Source organism: Rhipicephalus sanguineus, chromosome 7 (assembly GCF_013339695.2).
Source record: "Rhipicephalus sanguineus isolate Rsan-2018 chromosome 7, BIME_Rsan_1.4, whole genome shotgun sequence".
Lineage (NCBI taxonomy): Eukaryota > Metazoa > Arthropoda > Arachnida > Ixodida > Ixodidae > Rhipicephalus > Rhipicephalus sanguineus.
Genome location: NC_051182.1, coordinates 69,664,264 through 69,674,469, shown reverse-complemented (window position 1 = coordinate 69,674,469; position 10,206 = coordinate 69,664,264). Strand labels below are relative to the sequence as shown.

General features: G+C 46.4%; 1 long non-coding RNA gene across 1 annotated transcript; it reads right to left on the bottom strand.

Annotated features, from left to right (window-relative positions):
* Window positions 1-6,886: 6,886 nt before the first annotated feature.
* Window positions 6,887-7,929, bottom strand: LOC125759197 (uncharacterized). The gene is made up of 3 exons (XR_007416725.1): window positions 7,907-7,929; window positions 7,035-7,152; window positions 6,887-6,966 (listed from the first exon to the last, which is right to left on the bottom strand). It is a non-coding gene; the product is annotated as an uncharacterized LOC125759197 (long non-coding RNA).
* Window positions 7,930-10,206: the final 2,277 nt, after the last annotated feature.

The following is a 10,206-nucleotide window of genomic DNA, read 5'->3' as shown; positions in this document are numbered from 1 at the left end:
CGGCAACTCTTTTAGCGATATTTGGGCAGCGTATGATACCGCTCAAAGCATTCTCCTCTGTGTAGGCCAGGGTTATTACTGCAGGTTTCCACCGCCGCCGTCGTCGTCTTTGTCACTCACTTCTGCCGAATCACTGTCATCCCTGTCTGGTGGAGGCACGTAATTCTCTTCCTCCCTAAAGTCATCCTCGCTTTCGCTAAAAGCACCACCGTAAAACGCACGCGGTGAAAACGTGGCCATGCTTCTCAGCGAACCGCGCGCGCGAGTGGGTACGCTCTAGGCCCCGTGCTGAACATAGTGCTGAACCCTAGTGTAAAAAAAGTAAAACCTCAACAAACAAAGCTCACTTATTCCTCAAGAGATAGCACTTAATGCATAGAAAAAATGCGCGCGACTCACAGTGAGAAAACAGCGAATTTTAAACCACGAACACCCTTGTCGGGCGGGGCCCGACAGCGGACCGCTACGGCCGTGTTGCGTTGTCGGGCGCTGCCCGACAACGGACCGCAAAGGGTTAAACCCCAGATATTATTATGAATGATGTGAACATGCTGTCGCAAGTATTTTGCGAATAACAGTATAGTCATTAAGTTACAGGAGCTAAAACAACCGTTTCGGTTTTTCGCTCGGCCGTCGTCGTGACTGCGCTTACATCGGCAGCTATGTACGGATGGATGGAGCTGTCCCCGATCGGCGGCGGCTCACACCATCTGCCATAACACATAATGAGGTACTAACTCAGTCTAGTGAAAGAATAAATTTCTCTCGTGCCTTGAATTTAGACACCAATCAGATAAGCTTCTTTCGGTTATTTCTACCTCCCCAATGTCTATTTTGCCTTCACTGTCCCTAAACCCCAATGATTTCAAAACTTCAGCACCATTGCCTTGGACTGTAGAATAAAGCTGTAAGTTTCTTCCTCCTCTCCATACGCACCGCACAGTGCGTCTATCTCCTCGTACTCAGTTCGGTAACTCTTAGTCTGCAATACTCCTGTCCTCGCAGAGAGCTACAATGGCAGTTATCGTAGATCTTTTCTTTGGCAATTTCCCCCTTGAAAATTATGCACGTTTCCAGAGCTGGGTTTGCAAGCTTCCCAGTTTCCACAGACCCGGCTCCATTTATTTAACCTTTTTCTTCACTGACGATTCTTTGTCCTTTCAACTCTGGCTGTTGTCTAAGTATTTGCTTGACAGTTTTCTGGTTCGCTTCCTCTCCGTAGCACTAAATAGGTTCTCCTTTTTTGCACGGCTGGAATACTGGAAACTGTAGCCTGACCGACTTTAGTTTGTTTTTTTTTTTTCGTTAGGTTCATTGGTTTCAGTAGTTAGTTCAAAAATATTCATTGTCACTTAATATTACCTTTTAAGATCACATTAATATCAATGCTCTTGTGAAGAAAGAAATCCAGAGAAAATTGTATACGTGTTCAATCTTTACTGCATGTTAAAAGTGAAGAATACGATTTCTGAAACACTGTATGGAAGCAATGAAAAATGTGCAAATATCGCTTCGGGCAAAGTTTCGACAACCTGCTGGTTTGTTTGACCAAAGTTCATTACCGGTACTATCTATCATTTTGTGAACTTGCGGCTTGTTTCCATCTCGGCTGTGTATCACCTGGACGAGGCGTGCTAATGCATTTGTTTTGACTGGACGGGTGAACGTTCTGAATAAACTGAACGCATTTAGTACGAAACATCAGCATGTACCCTGTCCGCTGACGTTTTCATTATACTATTTGGCTCCCGTGCGCTTAGCAAAAAATTTTGAAGGGGCGCGCGCTTCATCGTCTATGTAAGTGCTCATTTTTACCCACTTAAGGTATCAAGCAGTTGAATAGAACCATACTATAAATGTTAAGATATTAGTTACAGTGTTTAGGGCCTAACTGGCCTGGCACATGTATATGTCTTAGCTTATTAGCAGCTGTAACAACCAATGGAACTCGGAACAAAGGTTAACTGCAACAATGTGGCCTGATAGAAGTACCAAATACTCAAACAATAAGGGTTGTAAACAACACCGGATGTTCTAATCTCTCGAATACTTTTATAAATATGAGTTTCAACATTTGTTCTACATGATGTTTTGCTTACTTTGTATCGGCTATGTTGTCATGCAGCACTTCCCGATAAATACAAGAGCTTTATACTGTAATACTGGCAATACGATAACCGGAATGTACAACAGAAACACGCGAACTCAACGACAAGAAGCAATACACCAGGAGATAATGTAGCCCTATAAACAATAGAGGAACAAGTAAAACAGAAAACAAAATGTTTTCTTCGCTTGGTTATCTAAGGGACATTAATGCCAGTGAAAGCTTCTCTTTCTTTTTGCAGGGTTATTGGAGGAAAAAAACAGAATGCACTAGTGCTAGTGATTTGCTACTGAAGAAAAATTAGCGCAGCTTGCGCTAAGTCTCCCCAATCTGGGACACAGCAGAGGTGGTGGGCACCTAGCTGGTCCTGGCTTGGCTAGGCTTTTTACCCTCTCACCTGTCTCCTTCCCACTCCTTGATATACTTTAATATACATGGCTGTGCTTGCTCTCGCCAAGAAACATATTGGCCAAGAATTTCTCTTTCTCTTTCTTTTTTCCTCTTTCTTTCTCTCTCTGTATTCGTTCGGTCGCCCATCACAATAATTGCATCCCACGTCAGACGTGTTCTCGGAGCGAAGCAGAAGATGACAGTGAAAAAGAGAGCGTGCGCGGGTTTATGATGATGATAATTTCCTATCTATACGACACACGGCCCCACCTTGAGCATGGGGGCGATCGGAGATCTCTGTTCGTTCGCGTTCGTTCTGTGGTGCCTACGTCACAAAAGTGAGAGGAGGCGCAGCTCTCCCGCCTAGAACCGCCGAGAGGAAGAGAACAGCCAATCGTGAAGCGGACAGCTTTCCGGAAGTAGACGCGCATCCTGTGACGTCGGCACAGGGACCGTGAAGCGTTTCTCGCCTTTTAATAAATATAATTACTTTACAGAAAATCATTGTTTTTGCTTCTCAAGCTCAAACACTCTTTCAAACAGCAACAGCTTTGAGTGATGATATTTAATAATGTTAGTTTTTTTTGACGTCGTCGCTAGATGGTGTCGCGCACGCGAAAAAAAAAGAGAAAAGTAGCGGCTGACGCAGTTTCAAAATGTCGTCCGATCGCAACGTCTGCGTTGGTTCTCGGGTGTCGGATCGTCAAAAGGAGCTTCTGCTGGCTTTTGTGAAAGAGCACCCACAGATCGCGACGCTGTCGTGCCCGCTGGAGCCGTCGTTCACGAGGGAGGGCCGGGACGACATGTGGCAGGAGCTAGTAGCGCTTTTGAACGAAGAAGTCCCTGCGCGTAACACCAGGGCCCAGTGGCAGGCCCGATGGAGGAATGAGCGCTACTATTCGCAGCAGGGTCTTGCCAAACTCCGAGGGCAGCAGAGGTGAGTGCGAGAACAATTGTATTGTGGTCGGTCATCTTACACATCCCGCTTGTGCTTTACAGCGGCACCCGAGGCGACCAGATTTCGGATTACCGCGGCCGCGTCGTGCTTGACAGGGACGAGTGTGCGAGGCCCATAGTTCGGGTGGTCTGAATCGGTAAGCACTGGCTTAGAATATCATTGTTACTTGTATGCTGCGAACAAGTGGGCTCGTTTGCTTCGAGCCATTACGCGCTGTTAGTTTTACTTTTTCAAACAATATCGAGTGGATCACCCGGCCGCCGCGTTAGCCGAGGTGCTAACGCGTTGCGCCGCCCAGAACAGAATGCGAAACAGCCACATTTGCGGTGATGACGAAAGAACAGCCGCGAACTATATTTCGAAGCTCATTAGAGCACCCTACGTGTTCCAACCCATTTCTCAGACCCTCGAGTCGAGTGAGGTGCGTAGCCAGTAGGCTTGCCTCCCTCCATCCCTCTCTCCGAAGTCTGTGTGTCATAGCATGCCGCTGTTCAAACATTCTAAAAAACATTGCTATTGTCCACTTCCACTCCATACTTCTTATTGCACTCAGTGTGTCAATCAAGAAACTTCTTACTATAACAGGTGAGCCCTGCTCCAGCTGCTACTGGTGTGGCTGAAGAGGATGTGGCCCAGGATCTTCCCCGTGCCCCAACTCATAAGTTTCGCTGATGTTTTTGATTAACTGTAGATGGTGTTACATGCTCATAGGTGATGCTCATGCGTGCAGGCATATGTTTGTGAAGAGATGACATCTGTGGGCATAAAGACAAAAGGCTGCACAAAAAAATTTGGCAAACGGTTGCAGGAGCTAGTTGTATGCATAACTGTCAGATGGAATAAACAGGTGTCCTGCCTTGCAGTTATGGTGAAATGTAGCAAAAAGGTAACATTGCAAAAATGTTCAACATCTTGAAATGTTTCCCTATTTTGTCAATTGCTTCAAAAGTGAAACTGAAAATGTGCTATTGCTAAATATACTGTTCAAAAAGCAAGCTCGTTATATAACTTTTTCACATAGCCATCATACACAAATGCACATGTTTGCACCTGTGTTACACCTGCTTGCTGTATGTTTTGCATACTGCAGCAGCTAGGGTTTCGGAAGGAGATTGTGTCGGTCATCGCGTAAAGCCGGGCAAACGATTGTGTAGCCCTGAAAAGGGCTGTTTGGTTGCTTCTCATGCAGAGGTGGTTAGAGGCGTGAGATGCGTTTGATGAGATGAGCGAAAATGAATTCCGGCACCGCTTTGGTCTGTCCAAACGAAGTGCGTTGGTTGCGCGGTGAACCAAGCACCATTCATGGATGCCGTTGGGTCAGTGGATTTTCAACAGAGAGGAAATTGTTGCACACACTGAAACTCTTCACGAACAGAAGCTTCCAGCGAAGAGTCGGTAGCAGGAAATTTATAGATGATAATGGCAACATATTTCTTGGTTTCCAGCTCATGCCGCAGCTGCGAGATGGGGGCAACCGGCAGGCCGAGGCGCTGGAGTTACTAGCCGCAAACACCAGGCGGCAGGGCCAGGCATCATTGGAAAGCTGCGCCAGGTTCAACTTCTCGGTGACGTGGTCCACGAATTGCAAGGCGTTGGTACCCTCGCCCGGGCCCTCATTGCAGCGGAAGGCACCTGCACAGTGATTTGTAAAGACTAGTTGTACATATATGTAGATTTATTTTTGTTCACATCACGAGCTATGATACGCTGGCTTGCTTCAATGGTGCCCTGCAATTTTTTCTCAGTTAATTTTCTTTCAGTTAATTTTCTTTTTCTGCATACCAGAAGCACTGATGTGCTGTTTCATTGTACATAGTAAAGTGTAGCTCAATGGTAAATCGTGTCCTGCGATGTCATTTCTTTTTAATCTCATCGTGTGAGGTGATGCATTCAGCAGTTTTGTAGTACATGTGCATAGCACAGTGTGGTTTCATTTATAAATCATGTTTTGCCATGTCATTTTTTAAAATCTCATTATACAAAGTCATGCATTCAGCAATTTTGTAGTATATGCACATAGTGCACTGTAGTGTATCTTTATGTTTATAGTGTATACGTGTAGAATATTGTGGCACACTGTACGTTTTCTATCGATTTTTACACATCCTAGAAAAAAAGAAATGCGTTTGTGAACGGTCTAGGTTGCACAACAATTTTGAAATATTGCAAGACCAAAAAATAGTTGACGAATACGTGTTCTGTTGCTTAGAAGTGTTTAGACAATAGGATTGGGTACAAACAGCAATCAATAATAGAGGAAGGCATATCAGCAACCAACAACTTGCATTTTTTTAGCGAGTTCGATTAATACCGGTTCGACTGTGCCTTGTTTTCATTTAATACAATGACTTTCGTGCTGCGAGACGCGTGTGTTGCTGCAGAGGAGCAGCAGGCACTTTGTAATAACTCCATTTGTATATTATAAAAGGAAGCTACTTTTATATTCTTTTCCTTGGCATTAAATTTAAGGGATATTTATTTATTTTGCTTTTTATGTGCATTGCTCGTGATACTTGTAATAAAATTTCAATTCTGACACCACCCATGTTGTTCACTTCATTTACAGGCACCATTCTTGTTGCACTAAAGCTACCGCATGTTGCTGTCCTGATTCAAACAGCCTTTTCAGGTTACCACTTTGGCTGTGAATGGCACCATGTGCCATTCACAGTTGAGCTCTCACTTGTGCTTAGTGTGAAGCGCCATATTTTACAACCTGGTCGAAGCATTTCATCAGCATGGCGTTGTGTGACAAGGGGGCATAGGTCGGCAAACTCACTCATGAGTCGACTCACTCAGATTCAGATCGAGCTGTGAGTCCAAGTGAGTAATACATTGGTGAGTTCGAGTCCGGGTGAAAACATTTTAGTGAGCCTGAGTCCGAGTGAATCCGCTTGAGGAAAATTTGGTGAGTCTGAGTTCGAGTGAGCCCCAAGAGCAAAATATATTTCACGAGTGAGTCAGGGTGAGCTTCACATTTTTTGCCAACCTATTCAAGGGGGTTATTCATTGATAGGAGAACGCTGTTTCGTTGATATGTGTAGCAAACATTTGAAGTGTAGTAAAAAAAACACAGTGACAAACACAATGAACAAAGACAAACACGCACCACACAATGCTGCCGAGGTCGTTGCAGGCGGCGGCGTACTCTGCGCAGGTGCTCAAGCATGCAGGCCCTGTGGTTCTCGAAACAGGTTCACTACACGGTTGCGCTGCTGCTGGCTCCCGTTGTGGTGGTGGTAGCTCAGCTGCTGCTGGCAGCAGCTCAGCATCGTCGGTGTCGTCATCGTCCCCTTCGAGAACAGGCTCATGTGCCGCCAACGCAATGTCGTGCAGAGCTGCACAAGCAGCAATGATGCTTGAGCAGCTGTGCACAAGCTTACAGCGATGCACCACTCCACAGCATTGCGCATGGCGGTGTGGGCCTTGTTGTGGTTATCAGGGGTGCCACGAGCTGGTCGTCCGGGCACTGGTGTCAGGAACCACGGTTCTAATGTATAGCTGGAGTCTCCTGCACGAGGTCGGCATGACAGCTGTAGTGATAACGTCTTGAATGTGGCAAGCATTGACAGCACTTACCAAGCAAGCCGAAGTTTTGCTTCCAGGTGCTGACGGAGAGGGCTCCCCCGCCATACCCACGAGTCATGACATGACCCCAGGAAACATGGACTGACATCCAGAGGTCGGCATCACATGTCTGCAGAATTCAATTCAGTCAAAATTGTACCCATAAATGACCTTGGGTACAATGTTGGGTATTATGTTAATGTAACTACATCTGTCTTCACTGTTACTGACTGTTGAAACATAGCTATGGACAAATCATCGACAGGGTAGGACTTGTACCATAAGTTCTAACACGAGGACAATGCAGTGTCAAAGGGTAGTCTGCATGTTTACTGCTTGGAACAACCCATCTTCCAGCCACCAAAGCCTTTTAACCAAATTACTGCTGTATGTTTAAGGCAATGTATCACAAAATATCTACAACACGAAAAACTTCGACTGAAAAAAGGGTTATGAAACAATGCGTATTTAATGTACATGCTAGGGCGCGTTCCGAGGGACCGAAATAAAGTTTATTCATCCATCCATGTATTGATCCATGTAACGTCCATCACGACAATGAACAATAAGGACATACTACGGCACATTCTGGCAGCGTCAGTCTCAACAAATACAAATCGAGAATCAAGCTTCGGGTACACATGGCGAACGAGCAACGGTAATATTATGCACTGTGCAGGCCGCTGAACCAAAGTGTACTCCGCGTCGCATGATTTCATCGCTTATCCTAAGCGAAGTGCCCTGAAACGAACCAATTCCCGTTCTGGATAGATCGAAAATACCGCTCCCACTATACTCAGTCGCAACAGCCTCAGTAAAGCGGAAAGTTTAAACGACATAAATGAAACAATTCGCTACGCATACAATGCATGAATAATACTCACGATCATGGTGTTGAATGCGTAGACTCCCTTCCGCGACATGTAATGCGTCGTGTCCGCGGAGCTGAGGCCAGGGGACTTCTGGATGGCGATGAGCGTACCATCCACGCACCCGACCACAACGGGAATCCGCCCGAGCCGCGCAAACGCCGCCTTTGTTCGCTCTTCGCGTCTGTGGTCTCCGGAAAAGGCCACCCACCATTTTTGCCCGCGAACGACAGTGGCGTGTTCCTGACGGACGACTGCGACAGGCCGCTGAATTCCTTGCAGCCGACAGCTCGCTGGAAGCATCCGATCGCAAAAAATCTCAGCGCGCACAACGCCTTCCGCTCTGTTTAAATCCCACTGGTTCGTTGGCACCCGATGACGGGGCCGAGATCGTCGCACAACCAAGGTACAGTGCGTTTCGAGAAACGAAAGCGACGCCGGAATTGACACTCGCTCATCTCTTCAAACGCATTTCGCACCTCCTACCATTCTGCATCTGCTTCGAGAAACGCCAACGTAGCAAGGAAGCACCGTTGCAAGCGCCATTTTCTCGAAATCAGCTGTTGCGGCAGCCGCAACCACCGCATCACTCGAAATACATGCCGTGCGACGCCATTGTTCGCTCGAGAGAACGCGAGCGAACGGTCTCGCACTCCGTTCACTTTTAGCAGACGACATGCTCGTTATGACGCGGCATGACGTCACCAAAAAAGAAAACATCAAGCAAAAAAAAAGAAATGGCCACGCCCCTTAGAGTGGCGTGAGTTGTCCGGCTTCAGCCAATCGCGTGCGATCATCAGAACGAACGCGAACGAACGGCGCAGAACAGAGATCTCCGATCGCCCCCCATAACAGCTCTGCTGTAAAAGAAAAAAAAAACAGAATGCTGGTGTTATTGTCTCCTTTCTTGCTTCTTTAAAAATATCAGGCATTTTTTTACAACGCATGAACACATGTTCTGGGAGCGTAATGTAGTTTTCGGACTTATGGCAGTTACTCCGAAGACCCTGTTGTCGGGGTAGGCCGCCGCTCAGCGCAGCTCCGATCTCGGCATCCAGACGTGGGAAGTCCGGCAAGCCCGTGAGGCGGCGTTTAGGCAAGGCCTTCACGTTCCCCCGTGGGATACCTAAGACCGAGTCGCTTTATATAAACCTTGCCGGACGTTCATTACAGTTGTATTCATCCATTCGTCCGTGCAACATTCCGCGTTTTTTACTGTAGTGTTGTTCTTTTAGTTTTTTCCTACTCTAGTAATATTTTGAACTCGATTCTTATATTTTGGAAAACAGGCAGTTAATATTACATCATGCGTTAAACTTTTCTTTATTTATATAACAACATTGAACATAAAGATCGCTTGGAGTCCGTTCGGTAAAAAGTCGTATGGCATCTCCACTACTCTCAAATCTGAGGAAGTGCGTAGCACGAGCACCCAGCGATTCCTGTTTGTAGAGTTCCCACTGCTTCGTTTACGAAAGCGTCGATGACGCCAATGTTGGAGGTGAGCATACAGGGTTTCCCCGGAACGAGTAAATCTTGTTAGGAAGATTCCCAAACTCGGCATGAGACATTTGTGCTACTTTATTCTGCGCTTTATCGACTTCCCGCTTGTTACGGCACTTGAGATGCGTCGTCTGCAGCGATTTCTGTCATGTTGTTTCCCCCATCAGATGTAGTCACGTAGCGCCGGCGAAACGTAGCGGGAGGGGCATTCGCTCGCTCGGCGAGGCGGTGGAGTCCTCTCTTTCGTGGCCCCTGAGTCAGCCGCAGGTTTCCGAAACGTCTTTAGTGACTTTTAGTTAATTATTATGATTTTGATTCTGTTAATTATATTATTTTAGACCTTGTTCGTTCATTTTAACCTTGTTTTGAGCATTGCTAGCCTTAATTTCGGCCTGTATTGCGCGCTTTACCGCGAGTGTGATCACGCCACATGAGATGCATGTATGGAGGACAAGCCCGGCCCCTAAAGTGCTCCGCACCTAAAAGAAGAAAGAGATCGAGCTTATGTGGACTGTCGCAATTTGATGTTCGGGCAACAGATGAACCCCTGCATGATAGGCAACTTAATGACAGGATGAAACAGATTTCCATGCGTAGATAGCGTACGCTTACAAAAAAAAAATCACAGCTTCGCCGCAAGGGCGAAGCCATGAATGCGATAGCGAGAAACTAATGCTATACGAAGTGAGGCTCGCCAATGGATACTCTCCGTTTGAACAGCGCTCCTTTTGCAAAGGCGGCCAAAGCAGCGAAGGAAACCAGAGTGATTCAAGTGTCGAGCTGTGACACTTGATAGTTCGCGCTCATCTTCT